The sequence below is a fragment of the Sus scrofa genome, chromosome 10 (genome assembly GCF_054392235.1).
Source record: "Sus scrofa isolate SSC_HxYL_T2T_F1_AM1 chromosome 10, Sscrofa_HxYL_maternal_Yorkshire_Landrace_v2.0, whole genome shotgun sequence".
NCBI lineage: Eukaryota > Metazoa > Chordata > Mammalia > Artiodactyla > Suidae > Sus > Sus scrofa.
This window is the reverse complement of record NC_139392.1, coordinates 45,942,214-45,954,323: the sequence shown is the minus strand read 5'-3', so window position 1 is coordinate 45,954,323 and position 12,110 is coordinate 45,942,214.

Below are 12,110 nucleotides of genomic sequence, written 5' to 3'. Positions count from 1 at the left end.
CTGCACATCCAGCGGTAGCTTGACCTCTGCCTCTGGGCTGAGGGTTGCAACTCCCAGAGGCTGGGAGCCCTTCATGCCTGTGCATCCTGCATCAATAGAGCCATGCCCTTCTTTAGGGCATGTTCCGAGATTGAGCTGGCCTTTTGCCAGCGCTCCGTGGGCCTCATCGAAACAGACTCGCTTCAGAATGACACCCTTTCTCCATACCCATGGGATTTTCGCTCTGGGGTGGAAGTGGATGTTGTCTCTTCCAAGAGAGGTGCCCACGCAGATCGCGCATCACCGGGCGAAAGGTGCTAACATTAATTATCAGGTCCCATCCTCTCTTTGTCGCTGGCCAATCTTTCCATCCAACCGAATGTAGGTTCATGATTGCAGTGGACACATTTGGCGATGTAGAGTCGGAGTAGCCTTGGAATTGTGGTCTCTTGGCCTGGCTTCCCAACAGCCGCTATGGATATACACCCAGTAGGGTTTATTCCACACGTTCCATCTCTTTTGTTCTTGGGGATGGTTTCCGTTGGATTCTTGGTGATGTTGGGATCAGTTTGACACCAGGTCATCTTGAGGCGACAGCCCGTTCCTAGGAGCTCTTCTCCCAAGTTCAGGCCTTTCTGCATGACCGAACTCTGTGCATGCCTGGCCTTTGTATAACCCAGGGATGTCAAGGAATCTTGATGCCAGGACGGAGGGAAGCATGTGCAGCTTATAACTCTCTTTCAAGGGTTTCAAGCTCCCTTGGAGTTTCCCCACACATAATCCTTACTCCATTTCTCTCTCTCTCTCTCTCTCTCTCTCTCTCTCTGTCTCTCTCTCTCTCACTCTTCATTTCTCTGCTGGGACCCTGCGGGTCTCACTTTGTATTACTCCTTGGTTCCCTCCCAACTCAGCCTTATGGTATCAATTTCTTCTCCTCTTTGGCCACGTATGTCCTTATGAATGGGACCTTGACATTGTAGTCTATGGCCTCGACAGTGTAATATGCAGACTTGTGGTTGGTGTTGAAATTGTCATCACTGCATGTGCTGAGGTGCGTCCTGATGCATGCTTGCCCAGTTGAGGTGGTTTTTAGAGTGGATCTGCTGGATGTCTCTTTGTCGCGATGTATCCTAAATATCCGGGACCTTGGAAACTAACCTGAAGAGAAGTTGGCTTTGCGTGTATGTGGAAGCAAATGCCTGGGAGACACAGCATCCAGGAACACAGGAAGTGGTCTTGGACGGCCTTTGCTTTGGGGGCTGTGTGGTAAGAGCTTCGCAAGGGGACCCGCCATGGGGCCGTCAGTTGCATGCGAATCACCAAGGACGTATTCCTGGGTGCCAGCCGGACAGAAGGGAGACCAATCCAGGGGGGATTCCTCTGCTTCTGTGTGCTTTGACAGGTCTAGAGCAGGAGAGCCCACACTGAGGCATGTGGCTGAGAGCAGGTCACAGGTTGCTAGTGGGCCTTTCTGGAGGAGAGGCTCCTGGTGGCATAGAGCGTGGCATAACTCAGGAAGCTATGGATTTCGTGGATGCAACGATGTGCTGGGATCCACACGTCCACTGGCCCTCACAGACGTTTCCCTTGGGGTGGTGTGAACCCGCGGCCCTTTCTTCCATTCTTGTCCACCACCACTAGGGCCGGAACACAGATTGTCCCGGGGTCCTTTTTGTGCAGGCAGGTCCCCGTGGGACTCACTGTGGCCCAGCCACAGCACGAGGCAGCATAATCAGGGTGTGTCGAGCTGGTGAGCCATTTTGCAAGGAGTCCCGTCAGGGCTGCCTTCCGAACAGGTGCGGTGGTGTGGGCACCGCCGAGAAGCTTTCCTTCTCTACCCCCCAGAAGCGCAGTCAGTGTTCGGTGGTGGTTTGCATGGTTCTATTTGTCTTTGTGTTCCTGCCACTCATATGCCAAGGCTTTGAGCTGATATGCCCTGGACGTAGGCGAGAGAGGCTGATGTGATTTTCTGAAAGGCCACACTGCCAGAGACATCATGCAGAAACCCAAAAGTACACTCGACAGCACTGGTAGGCGGAAGGCGGGTTTGTCCCAAGACTCCGATGTGCCTTCACACTAGGGTCTTCCATCCATTTCTTGGCCAGCGTGGCCTAGGGAAGTGGGGGGAATTGGGCCCCAGGAGATGGACTTCACGTCCCCTTTGGTAAGCATCCTTGGTGCCTCCACGTTCCCCATTGCAATGGGCTTCCAATTGTACAGATGTCTTGGCACCCCCTTTGAGCAGAGACAGCCCTTGCCTCGGGGACCGTCTCCAGGGTTGAAGCAGCCCAGCAGGGCCCCGAGGGCACCAGGGATCTGCATCCCTGCTGACACATCCCTGAGCTCTCCCCCATAGGTCCTTGGGAATCCTGGTGGTCCTTGACCTGGGGTGCCCTGTCAGGGTGCACCAACTGCTGCAGGAACCTCTGCCACGATGCAATGCTTTTCTCAAAATGCAGACATCACTGGGTGTCCGGAGTCTCGATGTCGATGTAGCCTCCTGAAAAGTCAGACGTGGTGTGTGAAGAGAGCCATGCTTCAACCCCTTGGTTTGCCTCTCTGCCTTCCTTCCCACCTTCTGTCTTCCATTCGCCTTAACACCTTTCTCCATCCGTACCTTCCACCCAAGAAATCCCTCCTCCACAAGGCGAGCCTTGCTGCTCACCTCCTGCATCTCCCCCACATCAGTATAGTTTTCTCACTCTCTCGCTCTTATCATCAATGTCCTCTACCTCCTCATCAATTGATAATTCTCTCTCCAGGGTTGTTCTTTCGGAGGATGGTCATGAAAATCGGGAACGTTTTTGCGACTTCTGGAAACTCAGCAGGAATCCTGGACTGTGGTTATATCCGGCATGGAAAATGCGATTTGGGGTCCTCTCTCAGGAAATGCGCAGGGGTTTTGGCTATTTTATTTACCGGGCGTCCTCCTAGATCCATAGTCCTATTCCCATCGGAAACACGAGCACGTGTGTTTACAATGGGGAAAAGTCTTTAGGCACCCATTGCCCAGGGAGAAGGAAAGCCTGAGGAATCGTCTTGCCCCCCAAAATGAAGCTGTCTTCGAACGGTTCCAAAGAAAGCAGGCTAATCCAAAGCCACCCAAAGCCCCCCAAAGCAACCCAAGCCCAAAGAAGGGTTAAAGAACCTTGAGAATACCACACCCCTGGAAGGAATGTACAGCAGAGCAGAGGAATGTGTGGAATGCAGACAGGTGTGAAGCAATTAGCGCCCCATCTGGAAAACGGGGAAAAGTACAAGTTGGCCTGTGGAAATGCATGAATCCGACAGAGCCGGGCAGAGACGGTCTGGAATGCGGCAAGGTCTGAACCAGAGGCTCAGTCTTACGTGGTTTGCCGTGAAGACCATATGGCCGGCACTCCAAAGGCCTGGGAGACTCGGAGCTGGGCTGCCATTTGAAAGGGCCTTAGGTGGTCCTCCTTCCTCCCAGGTCCTCAAACTGGAGGGGAACTCTAAATGACTGTCAGATCTCCGCCCTTGCGTGAAGTGCGGTGCATGGGGTCCTTGGCCTAGATGACCCCTTGGGTGCCAGGGACGGCCCAGCCGTCCAGGTGATGGACAAACCTATGGGCAGGCACTCCACGTACTTGAGGTGTGCCCTTGAGTTTTGGGGCATGGGGAATTTCCAGCAGCTCCGCTGATTTCCATACATCAGGGCGTGGCCACCTCAGCCTCTACAAGACCCCTGTCTCCAGGGAGAGCACAGTGGGCCAGCATTCTCCCGGCCAGCTGCTCGCTTCTTCTCGCTTCTCGGACCTCCAAGCATGGATTCCTCCAGCACGTCCTGCACATCCAGCGGTAGGTTGACCTCTGCCTCTGGGCTGAGGGTTGCAACTCCCGGAGGCTGGGAGCCCTTCATGCCTGTGCATCCTGCATCAATAGAGCCATGCCCTTCTTTAGGGCATGTTCCGAGATTGAGCTGGCCTTTTGCCAGCGCTCCGTGGGCCTCATCGAAACAGACTCGCTTCAGAATGACACCCTTTCTCCATACCCATGGGATTTTCGCTCTGGGGTGGAAGTGGATGTTGTCTCTTCCAAGAGAGGTGCCCACGCAGATCGCGCATCACCGGGCGAAAGGTGCTAACATTAATTATCAGGTCCCATCCTCTCTTTGTCGCTGGCCAATCTTTCCATCCAACCGAATGTAGGTTCATGATTGCAGTGGACACATTTGGCGATGTAGAGTCGGAGTAGCCTTGGAATTGTGGTCTCTTGGCCTGGCTTCCCAACAGCCGCTATGGATATACACCCAGTAGGGTTTATTCCACACGTTCCATCTCTTTTGTTCTTGGGGATGGTTTCCGTTGGTTTCTTGTTGATGTTGGGATCAGTTTGACACCAGGTCATCTTGAGGCGACAGCCCGTTCCTAGGAGCTCTTCTCCCAAGTTCAGGCCTTTCTGCATGACCGAACTCTGTGCATGCCTGGCCTTTGTATATCCCAGGGATGTCAAGGAATCTTGATGCCAGGACGGAGGGAAGCATGTGCAGCTTATAACTCTCTTTCAAGGGTTTCAAGCTCCCTTGGAGTTTCCCCACACATAATCCATACTCCATTTCTCTCTCTCTGTCTCTCTCTCTCTCTCTCTGTCTCTCTCTCTCTCACTCTTCATTTCTCTGCTGGGACCCTGCGGGTCTCACTTTGTATTACTCCTTGGTTCCCTCCCAACTCAGCCTTATGGTATCAATTTCTTCTCCTCTTTGGCCACGTATGTCCTTATGAATGGGACCTTGACATTGTAGTCTATGGCCTCGACAGTGTAATATGCAGACTTGTGGTTGGTGTTGAAGTTGTCATCACTGCATGTGCAGAGGTGCGTCCTGATGCATGCTTGCCCAGTTGAGGTTGTTTTTAGAGTGGATCTGCTGGATGTCTCTTTGTCGCGATGTATCCTAAATATCCGGGACCTTGGAAACTAACCTGAAGAGAAGTTGGCTTTGCGTGTATGTGGAAGCAAATGCCTGGGAGACACAGCATCCAGGAACACAGGATGTGGTCTTGGACGGCCTTTGCTTTGGGGGCTGTGTGGTAAGAGCTTCGCAAGGGGACCCGCCATGGGGCCGTCAGTTGCATGCGAATCACCAAGGACGTATTCCTGGGTGCCAGCCGGACAGAAGGGAGACCAATCCAGGGGGGATTCCTCTGCTTCTGTGTGCTTTGACAGGTCTAGAGCAGGAGAGCCCACACTGAGGCATGTGGCTGAGAGCAGGTCACAGGTTGCTAGTGGGCCTTTCTGGAGGAGAGGCTCCTGGTGGCATAGAGCGTGGCATAACTCAGGAAGCTATGGATTTCGTGGATGCAACGATGTGCTGGGATCCACACGTCCGCTGGCCCTCACAGACGTTTCCCTTGGGGTGGTGTGAACCCGCGGCCCTTTCTTCCATTCTTGTCCACCACCACTAGGGCTGGAACACAGATTGTCCCGGGGTCCTTTTTGTGCAGGCAGGTCCCCGTGGGACTCACTGTGGCCCAGCCACAGCACGAGGCAGCATAATCAGGGTGTGTCGAGCTGGTGAGCCATTTTGCGAGGAGTCCCGTCAGGGCTGCCTTCCGAACAGGTGCGGTGGTGTGGGCACCGCCGAGAAGCTTTCCTTCTCTACCCCCCAGAAGCGCAGTCAGTGTTCGGCGGTGGTTTGCATGGTTCTATTTGTCTTTGTGTTCCTGCCACTCATATGCCAAGGCTTTGAGCTGATATGCCCTGGACGTAGGCGAGAGAGGCTGATGTGATTTTCTGAAAGGCCACACTGCCAGAGACATCATGCAGAAACCCAAAAGTACACTCGACAGCACTGGTAGGCGGAAGGCGGGTTTGTCCCAAGACTCCGATGTGCCTTCACACTAGGGTCTTCCATCCATTTCTTGGCCAGCGTGGCCTAGGGAAGTGGGGGGAATTGGGCCCCAGGAGATGGACTTCACGTCCCCTTTGGTAAGCATCCTTGGTGCCTCCACGTTCCCCATTCCAATGGGCTTCCAATTGTACAGATGTCTTGGCACCCCCTTTGAGCAGAGACAGCCCTTGCCTCGGGGACCGTCTCCAGGGTTGAAGCAGCCCAGCAGGGCCCCGAGGGCACCAGGGATCTGCATCCCTGCTGACACATCCCTGAGCTCTCCCCCATAAGTCCTTGGGAATCCTGGTGGTCCTTGACCTGGGGTGCCCTGTCAGGGTGCACCAACTGCTGCAGGAACCTCTGCCACGATGCAATGCTTTTCTCAAAATGCAGACATCACTGGGTGTCCGGAGTCTCGATGTCGATGTAGCCTCCTGAAAAGTCAGACGTGGTGTGTGAAGAGAGCCATGCTTCAACCCCTTGGTTTGCCTCTCTGCCTTCCTTCCCACCTTCTGTCTTCCATTCGCCTTAACACCTTTCTGCATCCGGACCTTCCACCCAAGAAATCCCTCCTCCACAAGGCGAGCCTTGCTGCTCACCTCCTGCATCTCCCCCACATCAGTATAGTTTTCTCACTCTCTCGCTCTTATCATCAATGTCCTCTACCTCCTCATCAATTGATAATTCTCTCTCCAGGGTTGTTCTTTCGGAGGATGGTCATGAAAATCGGGAACGTTTTTGCGACTTCTGGAAACTCAGCAGGAATCCTGGACTGTGGTTATATCCGGCATGGAAAATGCGATTTGGGGTCCTCTCTCAGGAAATGCTCAGGGGTTTTGGCTATTTTATTTACCGGGCGTCCTCCTAGATCCATAGTCCTATTCCCATCGGAAACACGAGCACGTGTGTTTACAATGGGGAAAAGACTTTAGGCACCCATTGCCCAGGGAGAAGGAAAGCCTGAGGAATCGTCTTGCCCCCCAAAATGAAGCTGTCTTCGAACGGTTCCAAAGAAAGCAGGCTAATCCAAAGCCACCCAAAGCCCCCCAAAGCAACCCAAGCCCAAAGAAGGGTTAAAGAACCTTGAGAATACCACACCCCTGGAAGGAATGTACAGCAGAGCAGAGGAATGTGTGGAATGCAGACAGGTGTGAAGCAATTAGCGCCCCATCTGGAAAACGGGGAAAAGTACAAGTTGGCCTGTGGAAATGCATGAACCCGACAGAGCCGGGCAGAGACGGTCTGGAATGCGGCAAGGTCTGAACCAGAGGCTCAGTCTTACGTGGTTTGCCGTGAAGACCATATGGCCGGCACTCCAAAGGCCTGGGAGACTCGGAGCTGGGCTGCCATTTGAAAGGGCCTTAGGTGGTCCTCCTTCCTCCCAGGTCCTCAAACTGGAGGGGAACTCTAAATGACTGTCAGATCTCCGCCCTTGCGTGAAGTGCGGTGCATGGGGTCCTTGGCCTAGATGACCCCTTGGGTGCCAGGGACGGCCCAGCCGTCCAGGTGATGGACAAACCTATGGGCAGGCACTCCACGTACTTGAGGTGTGCCCTTGAGTTTTGGGGCATGGGGAATTTCCAGCAGCTCCGCTGATTTCCATACATCAGGGCGTGGCCACCTCAGCCTCTACAAGACCCCTGTCTCCAGGGAGAGCACAGTGGGCCAGCATTCTCCCGGCCAGCTGCTCGCTTCTTCTCGCTTCTCGGACCTCCAAGCATGGATTCCTCCAGCACGTCCTGCACATCCAGCGGTAGGTTGACCTCTGCCTCTGGGCTGAGGGTTGCAACTCCCGGAGGCTGGGAGCCCTTCATGCCTGTGCATCCTGCATCAATAGAGCCATGCCCTTCTTTAGGGCATGTTCCGAGATTGAGCTGGCCTTTTGCCAGCGCTCCGTGGGCCTCATCGAAACAGACTCGCTTCAGAATGACACCCTTTCTCCATACCCATGGGATTTTCGCTCTGGGGTGGAAGTGGATGTTGTCTCTTCCAAGAGAGGTGCCCACGCAGATCGCGCATCACCGGGCGAAAGGTGCTAACATTAATTATCAGGTCCCATCCTCTCTTTGTCGCTGGCCAATCTTTCCATCCAACCGAATGTAGGTTCATGATTGCAGTGGACACATTTGGCGATGTAGAGTCGGAGTAGCCTTGGAATTGTGGTCTCTTGGCCTGGCTTCCCAACAGCCGCTATGGATATACACCCAGTAGGGTTTATTCCACACGTTCCATCTCTTTTGTTCTTGGGGATGGTTTCCGTTGGATTCTTGGTGATGTTGGGATCAGTTTGACACCAGGTCATCTTGAGGCGACAGCCCGTTCCTAGGAGCTCTTCTCCCAAGTTCAGGCCTTTCTGCATGACCGAACTCTGTGCATGCCTGGCCTTTGTATAACCCAGGGATGTCAAGGAATCTTGATGCCAGGACGGAGGGAAGCATGTGCAGCTTATAACTCTCTTTCAAGGGTTTCAAGCTCCCTTGGAGTTTCCCCACACATAATCCTTACTCCATTTCTCTCTCTCTCTCTCTCTCTCTCTCTCTCTCTCTGTCTCTCTCTCTCTCACTCTTCATTTCTCTGCTGGGACCCTGCGGGTCTCACTTTGTATTACTCCTTGGTTCCCTCCCAACTCAGCCTTATGGTATCAATTTCTTCTCCTCTTTGGCCACGTATGTCCTTATGAATGGGACCTTGACATTGTAGTCTATGGCCTCGACAGTGTAATATGCAGACTTGTGGTTGGTGTTGAAGTTGTCATCACTGCATGTGCTGAGGTGCGACCTGATGCATGCTTGCCCAGTTGAGGTGGTTTTTAGAGTGGATCTGCTGGATGTCTCTTTGTCGCGATGTATCCTAAATATCCGGGACCTTGGAAACTAACCTGAAGAGAAGTTGGCTTTGCGTGTATGTGGAAGCAAATGCCTGGGAGACACAGCATCCAGGAACACAGGATGTGGTCTTGGACGGCCTTTGCTTTGGGGGCTGTGTGGTAAGAGCTTCGCAAGGGGACCCGCCATGGGGCCGTCAGTTGCATGCGAATCACCAAGGACGTATTCCTGGGTGCCAGCCGGACAGAAGGGAGACCAATCCAGGGGGGATTCCTCTGCTTCTGTGTGCTTTGACAGGTCTAGAGCAGGAGAGCCCACACTGAGGCATGTGGCTGAGAGCAGGTCACAGGTTGCTAGTGGGCATTTCGGGAGGAGAGGCTCCTGGTGGCATAGAGCGTGGCATAACTCAGGAAGCTATGGATTTCGTGGATGCAACGATGTGCTGGGATCCACACGTCCGCTGGCCCTCACAGACGTTTCCCTTGGGGTGGTGTGAACCCGCGGCCCTTTCTTCCATTCTTGTCCACCACCACTAGGGCCGGAACACAGATTGTCCCGGGGTCCTTTTTGTGCAGGCAGGTCCCCGTGGGACTCACTGTGGCCCAGCCACAGCACGAGGCAGCATAATCAGGGTGTGTCGAGCTGGTGAGCCATTTTGCGAGGATTCCCGTCAGGGCTGCCTTCCGAACAGGTGCGGTGGTGTGGGCACCGCCGAGAAGCTTTCCTTCTCTACCCCCCAGAAGCGCAGTCAGTGTTCGGCGGTGGTTTGCATGGTTCTATTTGTCTTTGTGTTCCTGCCACTCATATGCCAAGGCTTTGAGCTGATATGCCCTGGACGTAGGCGAGAGAGGCTGATGTGATTTTCTGAAAGGCCACACTGCCAGAGACATCATGCAGAAACCCAAAAGTACACTCGACAGCACTGGTAGGCGGAAGGCGGGTTTGTCCCAAGACTCCGATGTGCCTTCACACTAGGGTCTTCCATCCATTTCTTGGCCAGCGTGGCCTAGGGAAGTGGGGGGAATTGGGCCCCAGGAGATGGACTTCACGTCCCCTTTGGTAAGCATCCTTGGTGCCTCCACGTTCCCCATTCCAATGGGCTTCCAATTGTACAGATGTCTTGGCACCCCCTTTGAGCAGAGACAGCCCTTGCCTCGGGGACCGTCTCCAGGGTTGAAGCAGCCCAGCAGGGCCCCGAGGGCACCAGGGATCTGCATCCCTGCTGACACATCCCTGAGCTCTCCCCCATAGGTCCTTGGGAATCCTGGTGGTCCTTGAACTGGGGTGCCCTGTCAGGGTGCACCAACTGCTGCAGGAACCTCTGCCACGATGCAATGCTTTTCTCAAAATGCAGACATCTCTGGGTGTCCGGAGTCTCGATGTCGATGTAGCCTCCTGAAAAGTCAGACGTGGTGTGTGAAGAGAGCCATGCTTCAACCCCTTGGTTTGCCTCTCTGCCTTCCTTCCCACCTTCTGTCTTCCATTCGCCTTAACACCTTTCTGCATCCGGACCTTCCACCCAAGAAATCCCTCCTCCACAAGGCGAGCCTTGCTGCTCACCTCCTGCATCTCCCCCACATCAGTATAGTTTTCTCACTCTCTCGCTCTTATCATCAATGTCCTCTACCTCCTCATCAATTGATAATTCTCTCTCCAGGGTTGTTCTTTCGGAGGATGGTCATGAAAATCGGGAACGTTTTTGCGACTTCTGGAAACTCAGCAGGAATCCTGGACTGTGGTTATATCGGGCATGGAAAATGCGATTTGGGGTCCTCTCTCAGGAAATGCTCAGGGGTTTTGGCTATTTTATTTACCGGGCGTCCTCCTAGATCCATAGTCCTATTCCCATCGGAAACACGAGCACGTGTGTTTACAATGGGGAAAAGTCTTTAGGCACCCATTGCCCAGGGAGAAGGAAAGCCTGAGGAATCGTCTTGCCCCCCAAAATGAAGCTGTCTTCGAACGGTTCCAAAGAAAGCAGGCTAATCCAAAGCCACCCAAAGCCCCCCAAAGCAACCCAAGCCCAAAGAAGGGTTAAAGAACCTTGAGAATACCACACCCCTGGAAGGAATGTACAGCAGAGCAGAGGAATGTGTGGAATGCAGACAGGTGTGAAGCAATTAGCGCCCCATCTGGAAAACGGGGAAAAGTACAAGTTGGCCTGTGGAAATGCATGAACCCGACAGAGCCGGGCAGAGACGGTCTGGAATGCGGCAAGGTCTGAACCAGAGGCTCAGTCTTACGTGGTTTGCCGTGAAGACCATATGGCCGGCACTCCAAAGGCCTGGGAGACTCGGAGCTGGGCTGCCATTTGAAAGGGCCTTAGGTGGTCCTCCTTCCTCCCAGGTCCTCAAACTGGAGGGGAACTCTAAATGACTGTCAGATCTCCGCCCTTGCGTGAAGTGCGGTGCATGGGGTCCTTGGCCTAGATGACCCCTTGGGTGCCAGGGACGGCCCAGCCGTCCAGGTGATGGACAAACCTATGGGCAGGCACTCCACGTACTTGAGGTGTGCCCTTGAGTTTTGGGGCATGGGGAATTTCCAGCAGCTCCGCTGATTTCCATACATCAGGGCGTGGCCACCTCAGCCTCTACAAGAGCCCTGTCTCCAGGGAGAGCACAGTGGGCCAGCATTCTCCCGGCCAGCTGCTCGCTTCTTCTCGCTTCTCGGACCTCCAAGCATGGATTCCTCCAGCACGTCCTGCACATCCAGCGGTAGGTTGACCTCTGCCTCTGGGCTGAGGGTTGCAACTCCCGGAGGCTGGGAGCCCTTCATGCCTGTGCATCCTGCATCAATAGAGCCATGCCCTTCTTTAGGGCATGTTCCGAGATTGAGCTGGCCTTTTGCCAGCGCTCCGTGGGCCTCATCGAAACAGACTCGCTTCAGAATGACACCCTTTCTCCATACCCATGGGATTTTCGCTCTGGGGTGGAAGTGGATGTTGTCTCTTCCAAGAGAGGTGCCCACGCAGATCGCGCATCACCGGGCGAAAGGTGCTAACATTAATTATCAGGTCCCATCCTCTCTTTGTCGCTGGCCAATCTTTCCATCCAACCGAATGTAGGTTCATGATTGCAGTGGACACATTTGGCGATGTAGAGTCGGAGTAGCCTTGGAATTGTGGTCTCTTGGCCTGGCTTCCCAACAGCCGCTATGGATATACACCCAGTAGGGTTTATTCCACACGTTCCATCTCTTTTGTTCTTGGGGATGGTTTCCGTTGGATTCTTGGTGATGTTGGGATCAGTTTGACACCAGGTCATCTTGAGGCGACAGCCCGTTCCTAGGAGCTCTTCTCCCAAGTTCAGGCCTTTCTGCATGACCGAACTCTGTGCATGCCTGGCCTTTGTATAACCCAGGGATGTCAAGGAATCTTGATGCCAGGACGGAGGGAAGCATGTGCAGCTTATAACTCTCTTTCAAGGGTTTCAAGCTCCCTTGGAGTTTCCCCACACATA